Genomic DNA, 19,067 nt, shown 5'->3' with positions numbered 1-19,067 from the left:
ATTTTAAATGCTTGACATGTGCTCTTGACACAGTCTGACTTGTGAATAAAGAATTTTTTTTCAGGTTCAAGCCTTATAGTTATGCAATAAAAATTACTCTCTTTTTAGAGCATTTTCAACAAGGTTATCTATTTTTATTTTATTTTTTGTCAAAATTATTATGAAAAAGTAGATTTCTATATTTTAGGGGTCAATTTCCTGCTATTTTCTCCAACAATGCTATATACTCTTTTTTTTTCTTTTTAATAAATGTTACTTTTTATTCCTTATTTCAGAGAGAAAGAAAACATAATATTTTATGTTGGTAAAGGCTAACAAAATTCTTGAGGCACTCATTAAGATGTATTTAATATTATATTAATTTGTCTTTATTTTAGTAATTTTTAATTTTAACATACTCGTTACATTGGATGCATTTATTATTTTAATTGTTTCAATAAGTTGGGAATTTATACAATTATTTTGTAATTAACAATTAAAATTTGCATTCATAAAAATAATAGTAATATACAAAAAGAAAAAAAGTGTACATAATTATTATTCAAAATGATGTGCCATATTATGGTTCCTTTCATTTAAAACCATAATGTCATTATTATGATCATAATTAAGTGTGCCATATTATTTTTTTAATAAATTATGTATACAAATTTTAGCAATTTAATGTTTTTCTAAAAACAACCATTACATAAGAGAGAGGACGAAAGAAATTTGCTTGCAGAACACTTTTATATTTGGGGAGCGGAGAGAGACAAAAAAAAAAAAAAAAAAAATTCTTTAAATAAAAATTTGAAAGCATTTTTTATTTTTTATTTTTTTAAGTTCATTAAAAGCATTCTTAAATGTAGGGAAAGCAAGTAAGTTCTTCTTCAAAATGTGGGGTGAGGTTTAGAGGCTTTTTTTTTTTTTTTTTGGGGGGGGGGGGGGGTGTTGGAGAGTAATTGGAGGAGATTTTTTTTTTTTTGTTAATTAATTAAATTATAATTTGCAACAAAGAGATTCAATATTATATGTTAAAACATCTAATTCAAAATCAATTAACAATGAGTGGAGAGACTCACACATTATATTAACTAAGCTCGATAGGGCATGGAGATGATTGAGAGATTCGATTGGAATTGAGAGATGGACCATTACATGAGGTAAGAGGTTACTCAAGACTCAACTCTGATATCATGTTAAAATATTTAACTCAAAATTAATTAATAATGAGTAGAGAAACTCTTATATTATATTAATTAAGTTTAAATGGTTTAAATTGACGATGTGGATTTATCATTACATACGAAGATTTGGAGAGAAAAAAATAAAGAAAAACAAGGAAGAAGAATGCAAAATAATGACCACCAACCAAGTAGACCCAAAATGAATAAAAAAATAAAATAAAATAAAGGCGAGAGAGTGCAATCTGAGAAATTTTTTTACACATCAGTCAAAGATATGCATTTGTAAGGTATGGCTTTTAAGAAAATACACAAGAAGAAAAGTAAGCAACTTTTCTACTTTGTTGTTATTTTCATGTTGGAATCAAAAGTAGTCAAACATTACGTATTGTAAATATTTTGATAATTATATTTTAATGATAAGCAATGCATCTATCTTCTTTAATAGAACACGGATTTTTCGTGGACTACATAGTGCAGTCTAGGGTGTGTGCAGTATAATTTTGATGGTTAGAAAGTAAGATTATAAATTAAATGGTGAATTAATATATTGACAGATTGATAAATTGTGATTTGAGTGATTTTGGATGTATTGACAGATTGAAAAATATTTTAGTCAATTATTAAGTTTTTGCATAATATATATGTTGGCTACACATTTTGTACTAAGCTAGTAACAATCGAACGCGTGGCAAAGTGAGGGTAATATGGGGAGACCAGGTAGGTCTTCGATCCTGACCATACACGTGGCAATTAATATTGGTTGTTATAAGATCTGAGTAGTAGCAGATCAACAAAGAGACGTACAGTGACGTGGCTTCAACGGTTGCTCACATTTCAAATTCAAATATAAGGGGGAAGCCTAACTGCAAGTGAAGGCGTAGTGGGACTACTTATAAGGTAGCATGATCAGCAACTACGGAGGAGCAGTTCGACGGTTTGAAGTACAATTCGATGGTTATCTTCGGAGAGTATAAATAGCAGGAAGGACTTCAGAGAAGAGGACGGAGAAAAATCTAAAGAATCACTTTACATATTCCAGTGTTATTTCCTGTCCTTTATATTCCTGTATTTTTAGTTTCTGCGCTGCACTTCATTTGTAGGAGTAGTTGTCAAGTATATTGCCGCTGTAATTCTCTACGGAACTGAGATCATTGTAAGTTCTTTTTATACTAATGAAATACTCCAGTTTAGTTAACTGTTCTTATGTTCAGATTTTCTGAAGTTTAATTACCAGTAAGCCACCAGTAAAAGTCCTCTTTATTGAGGCCGAAAGAACCATAACACAATCGTCTGAATAATTGTTTGGCAATTCTGTAAGGACTGATTGATCCTTGCTGGCACGCTCATAATTACGAAAGTAACCTTCGAAAGCCAAAAAAGCCAACATATATTTTTGGCACGCCCAGTGGGACATTTAAAAAAAAAAATGGCTAGATGTAAGAGACAAGGAGAAAATGAACGTTTGGAAGAAGGCGTGGAAGGAGAAGTGGAGACATCCAATCCAGAGGATAATGTGATAACACATCCTGTGGAAACTCCTATCCTCTCGGAACCCATGGTCGAACAGACCAATACCTCAGAGCAAATACCATTTGTTCGTAATAGTGGACGAGACCAAGGAATTGGACCATCCAGTGTCCCATCTACTCAGCCAGTCAACCCGTGGGGCGGCTTGGTAGATGCCATGGGACAGCAATTAATAAACACAATGGAAAGGTGGGCAGTATCCTTTTTGGATCGAATGAATAACCACCAACCAATGAATGTAAGACACATAGAGGAGGTGAATGTCCCTCAGCAAAGATTGGCTAGAGATAAACAACCTATGCAAGCTAATGGACATTCTAATGGTCAAACTAGTAATCAGGTTCATGAAAGATTACCACCTCAGTCTTGGTACGAACCCATTTCGAGGCCTATAGCAGGCTAGAATGCCTCAATGTTCAACAGTGAAGCCATGCAGATTGGTGGATCTGGCCCGGTACAAGAAAATGGCATAAGAATGATTCCAAATCCCACATTCGAAGCCATACCTGGTACCAGGGGGTACAATAATCCTGTATTCGAATTTATACCCGGGGGGTTGGAAGATTTTTCCACAAGTGGAAGGGATACAATACCCGTTCCAGCACCTTTCGTGGGACCTTTCGCAGGACAGGCTCAACGAGGTTACCTACACCCCCAACAGCATCCTTTACCACAGGGACAGCCAGTCCCAAATGTACCACCTTATGGACCAAGAGGACCATAAGCACAAGGTTGTCCGCCAAATCTTGTGTTCGTTCCCCCAATGGTGGTTCAGCAGGCGCAAAATATGGTCCCTAGGGACCAGATCACTGAGATAGTTAGGGAGTTGTGTGGACCAATGGCTCGGGGGGTCCAGACCCCTGTGTATAGAAAACCATACCCAGAATGGGTCGATAGGGTACATGAATATCCAAGAGGTTTCAGGATACCAGATTTTGTCCTCTTTCATGGGAATGGAAACCAATCCACAGTAGAACATATTGCTAGGTTTGCCACAATGTGGTGAATTTACCAATCATGACTATATAAAGTTGAGACTATTCCCAAATTCTCTAACCGGAGGAGCATTCGTATGGTATATTAACCTTCCATCTAGCTCCATCCAGACTTGGCAGCAAATGGAAAAGGCATTTCATGCCCAGTTTTTCCAATCGGAGCCAGAAGTTTCCATGGCAGACTTGGCCAGATTAAGTCAAAGGCCTGAAGAGAAGGCCACTCAGTTTATTTCCAGATTTAAGAGGGCTCGAAATAAATGTAGAGTAATCTTGCCAGAAACTGAATTTGTAAGATTGGCCCAAAATGGCCTAGAGTTCAGGCTTCGAAAGAAGTTTGATTCAACAGAGTTCAGAGATTTAGTGGAACTGACTTATAAAGTATCTAGATATGAAGCATTACTAGAAGAGGAACAGGATCGAAATAATGCATCATATAGGACATACTACAAAGATCCTAATTATGAGATTGATGCAGTAGAGATTGTGGGAAAAGAGCCTATGATCTGTGAAGCATTAATCCATAAAGATACAACAATTGACCAGCAGTTTAAAAAGAAAGATCTCCACAGGAAATATTCTTTCGACTTAACTAAGGCAGATGACATTTTCGATCATTTGCTTGCGGCCAACTTCCTTAAGTTACCAAAGGGTGTTAAAATTCCATCTCTTGATGAACTTAAAGGAAAAATATATTGCAAATGGCATAATTCTTGGTCTCACTCGACTAAAAACTGTGTCGTTTTTCGAGACAGGATCCAAGAACAAATTCGGAAGGGGAGTTTGAAGTTCCCAGCCAAAGCTGAAAAAGCCATGGGGATCGATAGCAATCCATTTCCAGAAATTGGAGAGGTGGCAGCCAATGTCATTATGTCAGACTTTCAGAACTTGTCTCTGAAAGAATTGGAGGAAGTCAATGTACAGATGCATGTGGCCAACCAGACAGTAACCAAAAAAGACCTTAGAAGTCCACCAGCCATGGGACGAGAGTTCCCACGTCAGAAGGAAGACTCTGATGAAGAAGCACTGGATGATGATTCCCTAGAAGCAGCCGTGATGCAACGAATGTGTCCCAGGTGTAGACTGAGTTATAAGTGGTTGAAGGGCCTTCCAGTCTATGGGAAGCAGTATTACAGGGATGTGCAGAGGCGTCCCAAACCAACCAATGCTTATAACAAAAGGCCGTATCCGGCTAATGTCAGACAGCAGCCATTAGTGGTTGAACCTGCAGTTGATAGAATGTATGCTAAAGGCAAGAGGCCTTTCTGTGAGTCTAGATCTCCTAACTATTATAGGTGGGAGAGTAGTCATTCTGAAAGAAGGTTGGAGAAGAGGTCAGGTTTTGGTATCAAAGCCAGGAATTGGCCCCTTGGGCCAGCTTCACGAAGGACAGAAAATGATCACCATCACCAAGAACCTGAATCAGGCTTAAAGCTTGGAGACAGGACCAAACAATTGTCTTCACAGCCAGCTTCGAAGGTGACCTCGAAAGAAGAAAGAGGTGGTTCAACGTCTGGGTCAGTAAGTTCGTGGGTACCTGGAGTCCCAGATTGGTTTGTGATGCAAAACAAACCCAGGGAAATGCCTTCCCAAAGGAATTTTGGAAATCAAAGTAGGATGGTTAAGCCTCCTTTGGTGACTCCCAACAACTGGATATTGCTGAAACACCCAAGAACGAGGGAACCAGATATGGTCCCCGTTATTTCCAGATCACAAAGGAGAAAAATTCAGCGCAGGTACACCCAATACCAGAGAGACCTGAAAGAAAGTGGAGAGAGTTCTTCGATGATCCAGACTGGAGAAAGGAAGAATCGAAAGTCAGACCATAGTTCAAAGCCAGTTACACAAAACGAGGTGGATCGTAACAGAGAACAGTTGGTCAAGGTTCATTCTGAACTAAAGGCCAGAGAGAAGGAAAGTCTAACAGGGTTGGAGAAAGCTTTAATGGAGAGTGGTAGCGAAACGGAAGAAGATGTTGGCGTAAGCCAGAAGAAAGAAATGGTGGAAGAAGAAATGTTCGAAGCCTTCATGGTTGAGCAAACATTTCTGGTTGAAAAGCCAGCTGAGGAAAATCATTCGAAGGGACCCGTTAGCAATGGAATACCAGAATGCATCATGCAAGATGTTTCTGAGGAAGTCGACCAAAGTGACCAAGAGGGGAAACAGGTACAGCCAGCCATCCAGTTTGGCTCGTTTCCCCCAGTATCAGTGAACATGGTACACATACTACCACAGGAATTCCAAGCTAGAAATGAGAATCAAGAGGGGCAGGAAGTTGATCCAATTCAGATCTCTAGTGAAGATTCACAAGCAAGTATGGTGCAAGATAATTTTGAAATGGTTACCCCGATGGAAGCTGAATATGAGAGCGAGGAAGTGGTAAGCATTAACCTCTCGTATCCATTTGAATATCCCTCGAATTCCATGATGCAGCATGTTAAGCCTTTGTACATTAAGGCCTTCTTCGATGGAGTTCAGTTAAACCGAGTCTTGGTGGATAATGGAGCGGCGGTGAACTTATTACCGAAATCTTCTTTGAAGAAATTAGGGAAGAGGAATCCCAGGTTGATCCCAACCAGTACAACCATCGCTGGTTTTGCTGGAGACAAGCAGATGGCCCAGGGAATTCTACCCATCAATCTCAGTGTGGGAACCAAGGACTGCATGACGGCTTTTTTCGTCATCGATAGCAATGCAAAGTACAATGCCTTACTTGGTAGAGATTGGATCCACACTAATAAATGCGTGCCTTCCTCTCTGCATTAAAAAATGATAATAGCTCTAGGCAATGGGAGGACGGAGGAAATTAATGCAGATCCTCAACCTTTTGTAGCCTGTGCTGATTTCACAGAAGCCAAGTTGTATATTGACGGTGTGGCACCGCTCAGTATACTGATGGAATTCGATGGTTCAGCCGAAGAAACGGCTGATAAGGAAGTAGCACGCCTGAAGCATTTAGTCCAGGAGAGTGCTGGTGAAGAATTAGAGGTTAAAGATGACAATGATGCCTGGTTATAGGCAGCAAGATGAAGCACCAGAAGCCAGGTCTTTGGCTTTAATCAAATTTTCAATATTGGATATAAAGTCAATAGTCCAGAAAGTTCGAGAGCAGGAGAAAGAGGTCATGATGATTGGCTGCAAGCGGGAGAAGCAACAAGCCAGAGTTTTAACTCTTGATAAATACTGTGCATTGGACATAGAAACAAAGGTCCAAGAGATACAGGAAGAAGAATCCTTTTGGACAGATTTTGTCCATGAGGAGGAAAATAAAGAGGAGGAATCAAAGAGCCTGGAAGCAAAACACAGCAAGGAGATTCCTGCGAAGTCAGAGAAGATCAAAGAAGGGGTTCCAGTAGGTACTCAGATACAAGACCCCTTAGAAGAAATAAATTTGGGGGAAGATTCTGTACAACAACCCATTTATATAAGTGCTCGGTTGAGTTCTCCCGATAAGGACCAGTTGTTGGTTATTCTAAGAAGATATAAAGATTGTTTTGCATGGTCATACAATGAACTACCAGGATTGGATAGGTCATTAGTGGAACATAGGCTTCCCATGAAGCCTAACTTCAAGCCATACAAACAAAAACCAAGAAGAATGGGTTCAGAGGTGATCCAGAAAGTCAAGGAAGAAATTCTTAGACTACTCAAGGCAGGCTTTATCAGAACAGCTAGGTATGTTGAGTGGCTATCTAATATTGTACCTGTAGTCAAGAAAAATGGCAAAATAAGAGTATGCATTGATTTTAGAAACTTAAATCTGGCAACTCCAAAAGATGAATATCCTATGCCTAGAGTAGATTTGTTGGTAGATAGCTCGGCAGGACATCACATTTTATCAATGATGGATGGACACTCAGGCTATAACCAAATCTGCATTGCGGAGGAAGATGTTCACAAGACAGCATTTAGGTGCCCTGGGAATATTGGGACCTTCGAATGGGTTAAAATGCCGTTTGGCCTGAAGAATGCTGGGGCCACATATCAGAGGGCTATGAACACTATCTTTCATGACCTTATTGGTGGGTATTTGGAATGTTATATTGATGACATTGTGGTTAAATCCCAATCCATGGAGGAGCATCTGTTTCACCTAGAGGCAGCCTTTGAAAGAATGAGAAGGTTCAAATTGAAGCTTAATCCTCTTAAGTGTGCTTTTGGCGTATCATCTGGAAACTTCTTGGGCTATGTAGTACACAAGAAAGGAATACAGATCGACCAGAATAAAGCCAAAGCCATCATTGAAGCCAGACCTCCATCAAGTAAGAAAGAGTTACAAAAGTTCCTTGGTCAGGTTAATTTTCTTCGAAGATTCATTTCTAACACTGCAGGGAAAACTAAAATTTTTTCTTCTTTATTAAGGCTGAAAAATGAAGAGGAATTTGTGTGGACAACGGAGCATCAAAGTGCTTTCGATGGAATCAAAGCCTACTTGGCCAATCCTCCAGTACTAATGCCACCAAATGCCGTTAAGCCTTTAAAGCTATACATAGCCGCAGCAGAAGACTCATTGGGAGCTTTCTTGGCCCAAGACAATGAGGAAGGCAAGGAGCAAGCTGTTTATTACCTTAGTAGGTTTTTAAATTCTTGCGAATGTAAATATTCAGCTGTAGAAAAGCTTTGCCTTGCACTGTACTTTGCTGTAATGAAATTAAGATATTACCTTTTGCCTACAACTGTCTTGGTAATTGCAACCACAGATTTGGTTAAATACATGTTATCTAGACCTATGTTGAGGGGAAGAATTGGCAAATGGGTGTTAGCTCTGTCAGAATTTCACTTAGAATATGTGCCCCAAAGAGCAGTGAAAGGACAAGTGTTAGCCAATTTTTTGGCAGACCATCCATCTCAAATAGAGAATCAAGAAATAATGGAACTCAGTATAGCTAGTGTTGAGCCATGGCGAATGTGGTTTGATGGGTCGAAAGCCAATGGCCTGATTGGAATTGGTATAGTAATTAAGTCACCACAAGGAATAGAGACCACACATGGTTTCAGAATAGATGAAACTGCTTGTTCTAATAATCAAGCTGAGTATGAAGCTTTGATAGTAGGATTGGAAATTCTTATTGGATTACAAGTACATGCAGTGGATATATTTGGAGATTCCCAATTGGTTGTTAATCAAGTAAAAGGAATTTTCAAGTGTCAAAGTATAAGTATGCTGCCATATTATGTTGTCACATTACATTTGCTCTCTCGATTTGAAATAGTAAATGTAACTTATGTCCCGAGATTCTTGAATAATAGAGCTAAGGACGTGGCACAGAAAGCTTCGAATTTCAAGCGTAAAGATGGTACCCATTGGGATGTAAGCCAAACGACATACCAAAAACCTATACCACCTCTAAGTAAGAGGAACATGGTTCTAGAAATCAATTATAATGATTTGCAGGAACAGGATTGGAGACATCCAATAATACAATACTTGGCTGGCCCATCTTCGAAAGCCAGTAGAAGAATTAAATTGCAATCTATGCAATATATCATATACAACAATGACCTCTACAAAAGAGGGGGAGATGGTCTATTGTTAGAATGTTTAGGGCCAAAAGAAGCATTAATAGCTATGGCTGAAGTTCACGAAGGTATCTGTGGTGCACATCAGCCTGGTGTAAAAATGAGGTGGCTGTTTCGAAGACATTTCTATTATTGGCCGACTATCCTTAAAGATTGCATAGAATATGCAAAGGGCTGCCAGGCATGTCAAAAGCATGGTATAATAAGGCATGTGCCCATAACTGATCTATACGCAGTAGTAAAGCCTTGGCCATTTAGAGGATGGGCCATGGATATGATGGGGAAAATACACCCCCCCTCTTCGAAGCATCATTGTTTTATTTTGGTGGCAACTGATTATTTCACCAAATGGGTCGAGGCCAAACCATATAAAGCTGTAGATCAGACAGAGGTTATTGGGTTCATTAAAGATTTGATCCATAGATTTGGCATCCCACAAACGATAACGGTCGATAATGGGACTGCTTTTGATGGGAAAATGGTGAAGTCTTTTGTGGCTGAGTTCGGGATTAGCCTTGTGAATTCCACTCCATACTACGCACAAGCCAATGGTCAAGCTGAGTCATCTAACAAGTCCTTAAAAAAGGGAATACAAAAAGTTGTGGAAGATAATCCAAGAGATTGGCACAACTTATTGTTAGATGTATTGTGGGCTTATAGAACTTCCCCAAGGTCAAGCACAGGAGTCACTCCTTATGCTCTAGTTTATGGGCATGATGCAGTGTTACCAGTGGAGATTAATGTTAAATCCTTAAGGGTAAGATGCCAAGACCAGTTGGATCCTGAGCAGTACTATCAAAGTATGTGCTTGGAAATAGAAGATATAGATGAAGCTAGAATTTTGGCATTAAACAGCATTCTCTTTCAGAAGAAGAAAGCAGCCAAAAATTATAACAAGAAAGTCAAACACATTGGCTTTGATGAAGGTGATTTGGTGTGGAAGACAATACTCCCAGTAGGGATTAGAAGCCATAGATTTGGTAAATGGTCACCTAACTGGGAAGGACCATATCAAATTCATAAAGTTTTGCCTTTTGGGGCATACCATTTGAAAGATCTGAGTGGTCATGTGTATCCCAAAAAGATTAATGGTAGATATTTAAAACCCTATTTTCCAACTATTTGGGAAACACAGGGAATAAAATAAACAGTGAGTACAAGAACATAAACAAGGAAATGCTTTATAAAGAGTCAAGTACATTGTGCCACAAGTTGGCCCAAAAATCATTACAATGTTTTAGCTGTTTTTGTACAACAAATTTCCTATTAGTAAACGATGCAAACAGTTGAATAGCTGCAGTCATATCTTTCTTGTGATCAGCCAGTCCTTGATTGGTGATTTGCAGTTTGAGGTCAGTTCGGAGTAAGGCTTGATTCACTGCAGAAAGCTCTTTTTCGAGTTGAGATTTCCTCTCCAGCAGTTGAGTTCGGAAGTGAGAGGCAGAGGAGTGTTGTTCCTTAAGCGTTGATACTTCAGTATGCACTTGAGAAACAAAACTTTGCTCTCTGACCAATTTCTCATCTGCGGCCTTAGCAGCGTGACAGATGCTGATGTAAAACTCAATGGTAGCTGCTGCCTGAGATAGATGGTTAGAGACATCCATACCAGACTGCTCAGCAAGTTTGCAGCATTGAAGAAACCCATTTTTTATTATAGGCCTTTGTAGAGCTTCGAAGGGAATCCTCGAAAAAGAAATTAGCAGGTCTAGACAGGTGTCCAAGTCTATCGAAGGCACAGAAGGTTGGCTGCTGGAGGAAGAAGAGCTCTCAAAGATTTCCAGCAAAGAATCAGCTAAAACTAATGGCTCAGTCTCCTCATCGAATGACGGAGAAGTACAAGTGATGTCAAAAAGGCTAGCTAATCTTGCTTTAAAAATATCAATTTCATCAGTAGACATGAGGGGAGCAGAAAGAGTTGCCTTGAGAGACACAGAAGATTGCATAGCAACAGGAGAAATGGATGGAGCATCTTTGATGGTCTCCATGGTCCTGGTCACCAATGAATCAAGAGAAGGAGGGCTGGAGCTAGGTAAAGATGGTGAGTCACGAATTGGAGAGCTGTCAGCACTCATCAAAGACAAAGTAGCACTTGGAGCCTCCTTGGAAGGGGAGAGAGGAGCAAGACTCAATAAAGAAGTAGATTGGGGAAAGTCAAGAGTCAAGTGAGAAAGATAGGGAGCTAAACCAAGAGGAAAAGGTATAGGAATGCTTGGCCTCAGGAAAAGTGTAGAAAATCTAAACCCCGAAAATGGAAGTATGGTCTGAGTAGTCCCTACATCCTGCGTCTGATCTGCTTCGAATGAAACTGAGAGAGGTATCGGAAAGATGAGCTCAGAAGTTGCTGCTGCATGAGGAAGAAATATAAAGCAATGTCAAACCCTAATACCAAAGGCTAACAAAGGAAAAATCACAAAAAACATAAAATTACCTGCTTCAGAAGTATCGGCGATAATAGGGGAACTGTGAAGGGTGTAAGCTCTGGCAGTCTGTTGTCGTCTTATAGTTTCCCTTCGTAGTGTGTCAGCAGCAGCAGGTTCATCTCTCAGAAACTGTTGCTGCCGCCTCTTCTCAGCTCTTTCAAAGACAATCATGGCTTTAGGATGTTCTTGCTCTATTGTCTTGATGGCTGCTTTTTCGATGGTATCTTCGACTAAGATAGGAGCAGGAGCAGACACCTTTTTTCTCTTCTCTATGGCCTTGGCGATTGTCTCAGAATCAGAGTCTTCGACCATATCGGAAGGAGAAACAGTCATCTTTCTTTTCCTTTTCCTCTGTATTGGCAGGGTCTGTTTTTTCTCAATTTCTTTCTCAACTTTTCCCTCAAGTTCTTCAAGCTGCGATCTAGATTCCAGAGAAATGAATTCATCTTCTGACTCTCTGGCAGTTACCGAGTCGGATGAAAAGACGATCGCCTTCTTCTTTCTTTTTAAGAATAACTCTTCCTCTTCATCGGATTCTTCCTTTTCTTCCCTTTGAATATTGGATGTTCCCTTCTCGAGTTCAAAGAGGCTCCTTTTCTTTTGTAATTGGCCACCTCCACAAAAGAAGAATTGAAGATAAGGCAAATGCATTATGAAAGACAAAAGGAGAAGAGACAAGGGTATACCTTTCTTCGAGGCAGCTCGAGTGACTCTGGGAGGAATTGAAGCAGCAGGAGCAGCATGTGCCAATTCTGAAACAGTGGAAGAAGTGACCTCCCCAGTTTCTTTGGGCTTGGTCACATCTAACACTGTTAGTAGGCTTGAAGGTGGAATGGCCAGATAAATCTCCATGTTACTCACCCACCAGTTTTGGTACCTCTTCAACACGGTACCTTGAGGAATGAAAGGGGTGAATTCAAAGTTGGCCAAGTCATCTACAAATTTCAAAGTTGCCTCTTCTAGCCTTGATTTCCGAACTTTCAAGTCCCTTCTGGTGAGGCTGAGGTTTGTGTTGCTGCAGAGGGGTATTAGGACCCCTTGTGAAAAGCCAAATTGTCTAGCAAACTGCGCTGGACAGTAGGGTTCAGCAATACATTTATATGCCTTTGGGTTTAAAGTCCCAATAAATAGCTCTCTGGGAATCAGAATGGAAGCCCATATATCCTGGTGAGCAAGTGAAGTACAGGACTGGTCACTTAGAAAATTCCTCAACCAAGATGGACCTATGGAAGGTTCGAAGGGACGAAAACGGTAAGTAGGAAGGGAGGCTGGAAGCTGATGGAAGAAAGAGAAGTAAAAAGCAAAGGTAGAAGGGTAAAGTGAAGCATTGGCTATCCTCATGCCATGGGTAAGAGGGTTTGGCTCGGAAAATTTAAGGCATTTGGATTGTAATTCGGTAAAATAGGCGAAAAGCCAAAACTGAAGGATCCAGAATGACCCCCCTTGATTAGCATCTAAGGGTTTCTCACAAAAAAGGGAGCAGACTCTATATACATGTCCTAGAACATGTGGGGCTAAGGCCACCTTTTTCTGTAAAACAAAGGCTTTGGCAAGAGGGGCAAATTCAGGCATAATTCTCTGAGAGGAAGTGCAAAAAAGGAATTTACAAAGCCAATACAATAAGAAAGAAAAAAATTCCCTATCAGTCACAGGGCCCTGTCTTTTATTCTCAGCCCTAGCAAAATCACTATAAGATGAGTTAAGGGAGGGGAGAGAGAAAGGGACTGCTAAATCAGGATAATCTGGTCCAAAAGGAGTGCCAATAGGAGATAGTCCCAGTAAATGGCAAATATCAAGAACAGTAGGGGCCATCATCCCACATCTAAATTGGAAAAAGTTAAAGACAGGGTTCCAAAAACATAGAGCAGCGGGAACAAGGAAAGGGTCTTCTGAAATAGTTACCCTAGACAGTCTGAGAGCATCGAGAAAGTAGAGTTCTTGAAGGTCCAGGGTCCTAGCAGGAATAACCCGATCATACCACTCTTGCCACTCTGGTCTCACCGTTGGCCAGCATCGGTGGGGGCGATTCATCCTCCAGTTCCTCCAGTCGAGACCACCTTCATAAAGAAGACATTGGTTTTCCAGTCGGGGATACAGGGCTGGGAGTTCAGCGAGGACTTCTTTGAATATGGGCCCGAGCACATAGTCTGACTGCACATGACGACGAGGGACAAAGATGCGTCCATCAATAGCGCTCTTCTCCCCAGCTTTGTACTTTTCGCATTCCGCGTCAATAATTCTCTTCAGGGCCACAGATGGACTCATACGCTCTACGACTGATACTGAAGGAGAAGCCATTGACGGTATGTTTTTCTTCGGGAAAGGAAGTGGAGAGAAGTCGACGATTGGTAATAAAAGGGGTTTGTGCGATTAGAAGAGCAAGTGATTTCAGAACACAAAACAAAAGGGTTTTTAAAGCCCTCGTACTTGAAAATATATTACATGAGCTGTTAAGTATTAAAAGTACGAGTACAAAAGCTTCCTTCAACATTGATGCTTTTGGAGGGAAAAACAAAGCCCGGTTGTTAAGACTAGCTTCGAAATAAGATATTTTGCTTCGAAGCCGAGTCAAACGGCTTCGAAAACAGAGAAGCCAGCTTCGAAGTGGGTTGCCCTACCCAGGAAATAAAAATACTCGAGTATTTTAAAAAGGGCTTAAAGACCTGTTTTTGGAGTTTTTTAACAAAGATAATGTCCTTCGAAGCAAAAATTGAGTTTCTTTAACACATGTAATGTCCTTCGAAGCAAAACCTGAGTTTTTTTTACAAAGGTAATGTCCTTCGAAGCAAAACTTGAGTTTCTTTAAGGATGGGATTTGGTGTTCGAAACATCAAAAGCAACGATGACAATGACTAGATATTGGCTGTGGTCGAAACAGGTTTTGAATGTAAGATTGTTAGATTCGAAGCACTGTTTCCAATTGAAAATCAGCCAAAACTCAACTCCACAAATTGGAAAGGTTACGATTGGCTCATTTAGTGTTTTATTTAAAACAATTAAGTCCAAATTTGAAGGATGAAATTGTTCGAAGTTCAGAGTTGACTTTTAAAACACAAGTAAAAATACAAATGAAGACAGAGTCAAACAAAGACAAATTTTGTTCATATTAAGATCAGAGTGATTACATCAGCTGACCCTATCTCGGTATGAACTCGAGTTCATAAAAATAAGGAATGGAATAAATAACAAGATCATGAAATTTGGTCCAACAATGGTCAATGAACTTTTGTTCTTTCCTTATTTTATCTTCTAAATTTTCTACCATCGACTGCATGAGTTGATGTGCTCTCACTTCATAGTAGAGCTCTTCAGCCTTTATTTCGAAGGCCACTTCTCTTAACCCTTGTTCCAATTCATCAATGTCTAATTCATCCCAATAGGCAGAGTCTTTATTCTTGAAATCATTGAATTCTTCCATAAAGTTCTCTGCTTCGTATTGAGTATGAATTCGAAGGGACGAAAGCTAATCCAACGATTGTGTAGTAGCCATAGAATTACGATGCCAGTGAAGGAGTAATGGAAGTTGGTCTAGAAACATGTGAAGTTCTGCCTGAGCAAGGGGATTAAGGACATGACCCCTAGTCAGAATATCATAAGCCCATTGAAGGTTTGTGAGAGGGACTTCATCCTCGAGTACATTGAAAGGCAAGTGAGAAAAGGCTGCAAGCAGGAGTAGAGCCTGTTTCCGCTCAGCTGAGGTAGGAAGAGGTGAAGGTTTATAAGGGGGAAAGACTTTCTCCATGGATAGAGCAATCTTTAGTTTCTCTGTCCAGGAAAGAATTGGTGGGGGAGAAGGTGTACATACTTTAACTTCGGGGGACGAAGAAGAAGATGTGGACGCTTCTGTTTCCGGGGATGATACGGGGGCAGAAGGAACAAAGGCATTAATATAATCAAGCCAGTCAGAAGAACAGAGCTTCGCCTTCTGGGCTAAGAATGATGGGTTATACCCTTGTGCTTCTTCTGAGCGTGGGGTAGAGTGCACTATCTTTGTAGGCATGGAAGATGTATACCATGCTACAAGAAGATTCTCCTCCAGACTACGCCGATGGTCAATGGGCACGTAAGGATAAACAACTGAACTTCGAGCATAGGAGGGAAACTCTAAAGGGTCAGTGAACTCAACAAAATGATGGTTGATTCGCTCCGTAAAATCAGGAGTCTCAGGTACTGACCAGTTTATCCAGTCAGAACTTCCAGTAGAGCCAGAAGAGGAAGCAGCTGCAGCTTTATCCCATACAGAAATTTGTGAAGAAGAGTTGTTCAAATCCATATTTGTAATTTTACGAATCAGAGGTTTGAGAGCAGATTGTTCGAAGAGGAAGCAGCTGCAGCTTTATCCCATACAGAAATTTGCGAAGAAGAGTTGTTCAAATCCATATTTGTAATTTTACGAATCAGAGGTTTGAGAGCAGATTGTTCGAACTGTAAAGGTAGGTCAGAAGGGAAAATTCTTATGTCTTTGATTTTAGCCTTCTGAATCAAAGGATTAAGAGCAATGTGTTCGTAATCCAAAGGTCGGTAATCTGCAAAGGCGTCCATGACCTGAATATAGAAAGGTGGGTAAAGGTGGCTAATAAATGCATGCTTTCGACGAGGAATAGCATCGACATATGACTCTTCGTATGCCTCATCATTGGAAGAAAGAATTAATTTGGCCATGAAATGTATCAGTCTGTTCGAATAATAAGACAGTGAAAGTGCTTAAGGATCAAGATGAGAGTATTAATACAGATGGTGTGTGACAGTTGCATTTCTGGGAAGATGCAAAACCCATGCACGTTCTAAGACGTGGGAAAAGGGACTCTGATCCACTAATATCACCAAGTCTTGGGTATATTAGTGCGGGGGGTAATGTTGGCTACACATTTTGTACTAAGCCAGTAACAATCCAACGCGTGGCAAAGTGAGGGTAATATGGGGAGACCAGGTAGGTCTTCGATCCTGACCATACACGTGGCAATTAATATTGGTTGTTATAAGATCTGAGTAGTAGCAGATCAACAAAGAGACGTACAGTGATGTGGCTTCAACGGTTGCTCACATTTCAAATTCAAATATAAGGGGGAAGCCTAACTGCAAGTGAAGGCGTAGTGGGACTACTTATAAGGTAGCATGATCAGCAACTACGGAGGAGCAGTTCGACGGTTTGAAGTACAATTCGATGGTTATCTTCGGAGAGTATAAATAGCAGGAAGGACTTCAGAGAAGAGGACAGAGAAAAATCTAAAGAATCACTTTACATATTCCAGTGTTATTTCCTGTCCTTTATATTCCTGTATTTTTAGTTTCTGCGCTGCACTTCATTTGTAGGAGTAGTTGTCAAGTATATTGCCGCTGTAATTCTCTACGGAACTGAGATCATTGTAAGTTCTTTTTATACTAATGAAATACTCCAGTTTAGTTAACTGTTCTTATGTTCAGATTTTCTGAAGTTTAATTACCAGTAAGCCACCAGTAAAAGTCCTCTTTATTGAGGCCGAAAGAACCATAACACAATCGTCTGAATAATTGTTTGGCAATTCTGTAAGGACTGATTGATCCTTGCTGGCACGCTCATAATTACGAAAGTAACCTTCGAAAGCCAAAAAAGCCAACAATATAATTCTAATTTGTGTAATATTTTTCATATATATGACTACTAATTTATAATAAATTTCATATATTAAATCTCTCTTGCACTCATTTTTACTTTAATATTTTATTATAGGTTAAAAAATATATATGTATTAATTATGGAAAAGCGGAGCGATTTCGAAAGTGAATTATAAATTTTAAAGTTTAAGCCGCAGTTAGTAGATAGAACGGTGCGGATTGATGTAGATCGGTGCTCTTTTAGCAGATTGAGTAGTATTTTGCACAGCTGAGAGGGTAATTTATGTCTAAATCGGGCCGAGCTAAGTAGGAGACTTCTCTGGTAAATGGGCAGAGAAACGGACCGAGGTAAAAGCAGATTTACTTCGGTCTAAAAGGCTAAGCAAGTAGGGGCCGAGTTAGTTAGGCACTGTGCTTGGGAGAGCCGAGCTATCTTGGCTTTATGCGTTGGAGCGCAGAGCTAACTCTTACCTCATGCTTGGTTAGCTCGGTGTTGAGTAAACAGCCCAGTTGGAATATGTTAAACCGAGGAACACGCAGTGAAAGGAAGAACCGAGCTAGTTGGAGTTCGGTCTAGTCTGCGGCTTTAGCATGGCCATGTTAGCTCAGTCATATTGACATCCAACCGTGGTAAAACCATCTCACTAAGTTTAAGCAATGAGAGGGTGTTGAAGGATAAGCATTATCTTTCAAGAATATGATTCCTAGGAGGACTCTGCATTGAGGAATAAGAGTCCTACTAGGATTGTGCCACGCAGAACTTATAAAAGCTCATAACATCACCTACGTAGAGGTAACACAACTTTGATTCCTGAATTCACAGAGCTTTTGTGTCTATTGTCTATTGTGCTAACTTAGGCATTGGAGGGGTTTCCGGCACACACCCGCCGGTTAGCTCACGTTTGTATTCTTAAGTGGCAAAGCGACGACGTTTCAAGGAGCGCAAGCTTGATCAACAGGATCATACGAGAAGAATTATTTCGTGCCCGTACAATTGGCGCTGTCTGTGGGAAGTCCACAAATAACAAAACCTCTTAATCAAGCTTTCCTCTCGAGTTGAGATCAATGGTGCACAATGAAGACTTACCGCAGCCCGTTATCGACGAACAAATCCCAGAGGGGGGTGAGAGGCGCGAAGGTTTTCCTTCTATCCCTCCCATGGCGGATTTAGAGCCCCAGCGACCGAACCCCCGAAGGGATGCAAGGGGAAGGCGGGGTAACAGCCCCCGTCACTCTCAAAGCCTCAAAAGGCAGAGGCAGAGGCGGAGGATTGACCCTCAGGTTCTGGAGGATCGCGTGAAGGAACATGATGAGTTGATACGAAGGTTGGCGGCAGACATGGAGTTGATGAAATGCCAGATAAAAGGAAAAGGGGTGGCGACAAGAGAGGGGCGGCCACTCGGAAGGTCGTGGTAGACACACTACGCCATCACAAGCAAAGAGTAGGAGCCTTAGAACAGACGACACTCAAACAAGGACGTCCAGGACTCGTTACTCCAGGTCTGAGAGAACGAGAACTAAGAGGTCATATACTGAAAAAAGCACCTATCGGCCCTCGCGCACGCACCAGACGTCATCCAAGCAGACGGAGCTTCCTAGATCGTCTGATTTGCGAACTGTGCTTGAAGAAAGGGCACGGTGGAAGGAGGATGTCAGGGCACGAGACCCGCGCAGAGTTTCAGCCCTTCAGCGATTGGCTCCTTGGACGCACGGAAGCATCGAGGTAGGAATGCCAATACCGCGCCTTGCTTACGAACCAACGGACAAAGCATTAGCAAGGTTGCATAGCTCGCCGTTCGTTCCTGCAATTGAGAACGCGCCGTTACCTTCTGGCTTCCTCCAGCCTA

The sequence above is a fragment of the Camellia sinensis genome, chromosome 15 (assembly GCF_055761805.1).
Source record: "Camellia sinensis isolate YWXY chromosome 15, ASM5576180v1, whole genome shotgun sequence".
Taxonomy (NCBI): Eukaryota; Viridiplantae; Streptophyta; class Magnoliopsida; order Ericales; family Theaceae; genus Camellia; species Camellia sinensis.
Note: the sequence above shows the minus strand (reverse complement) of the source record.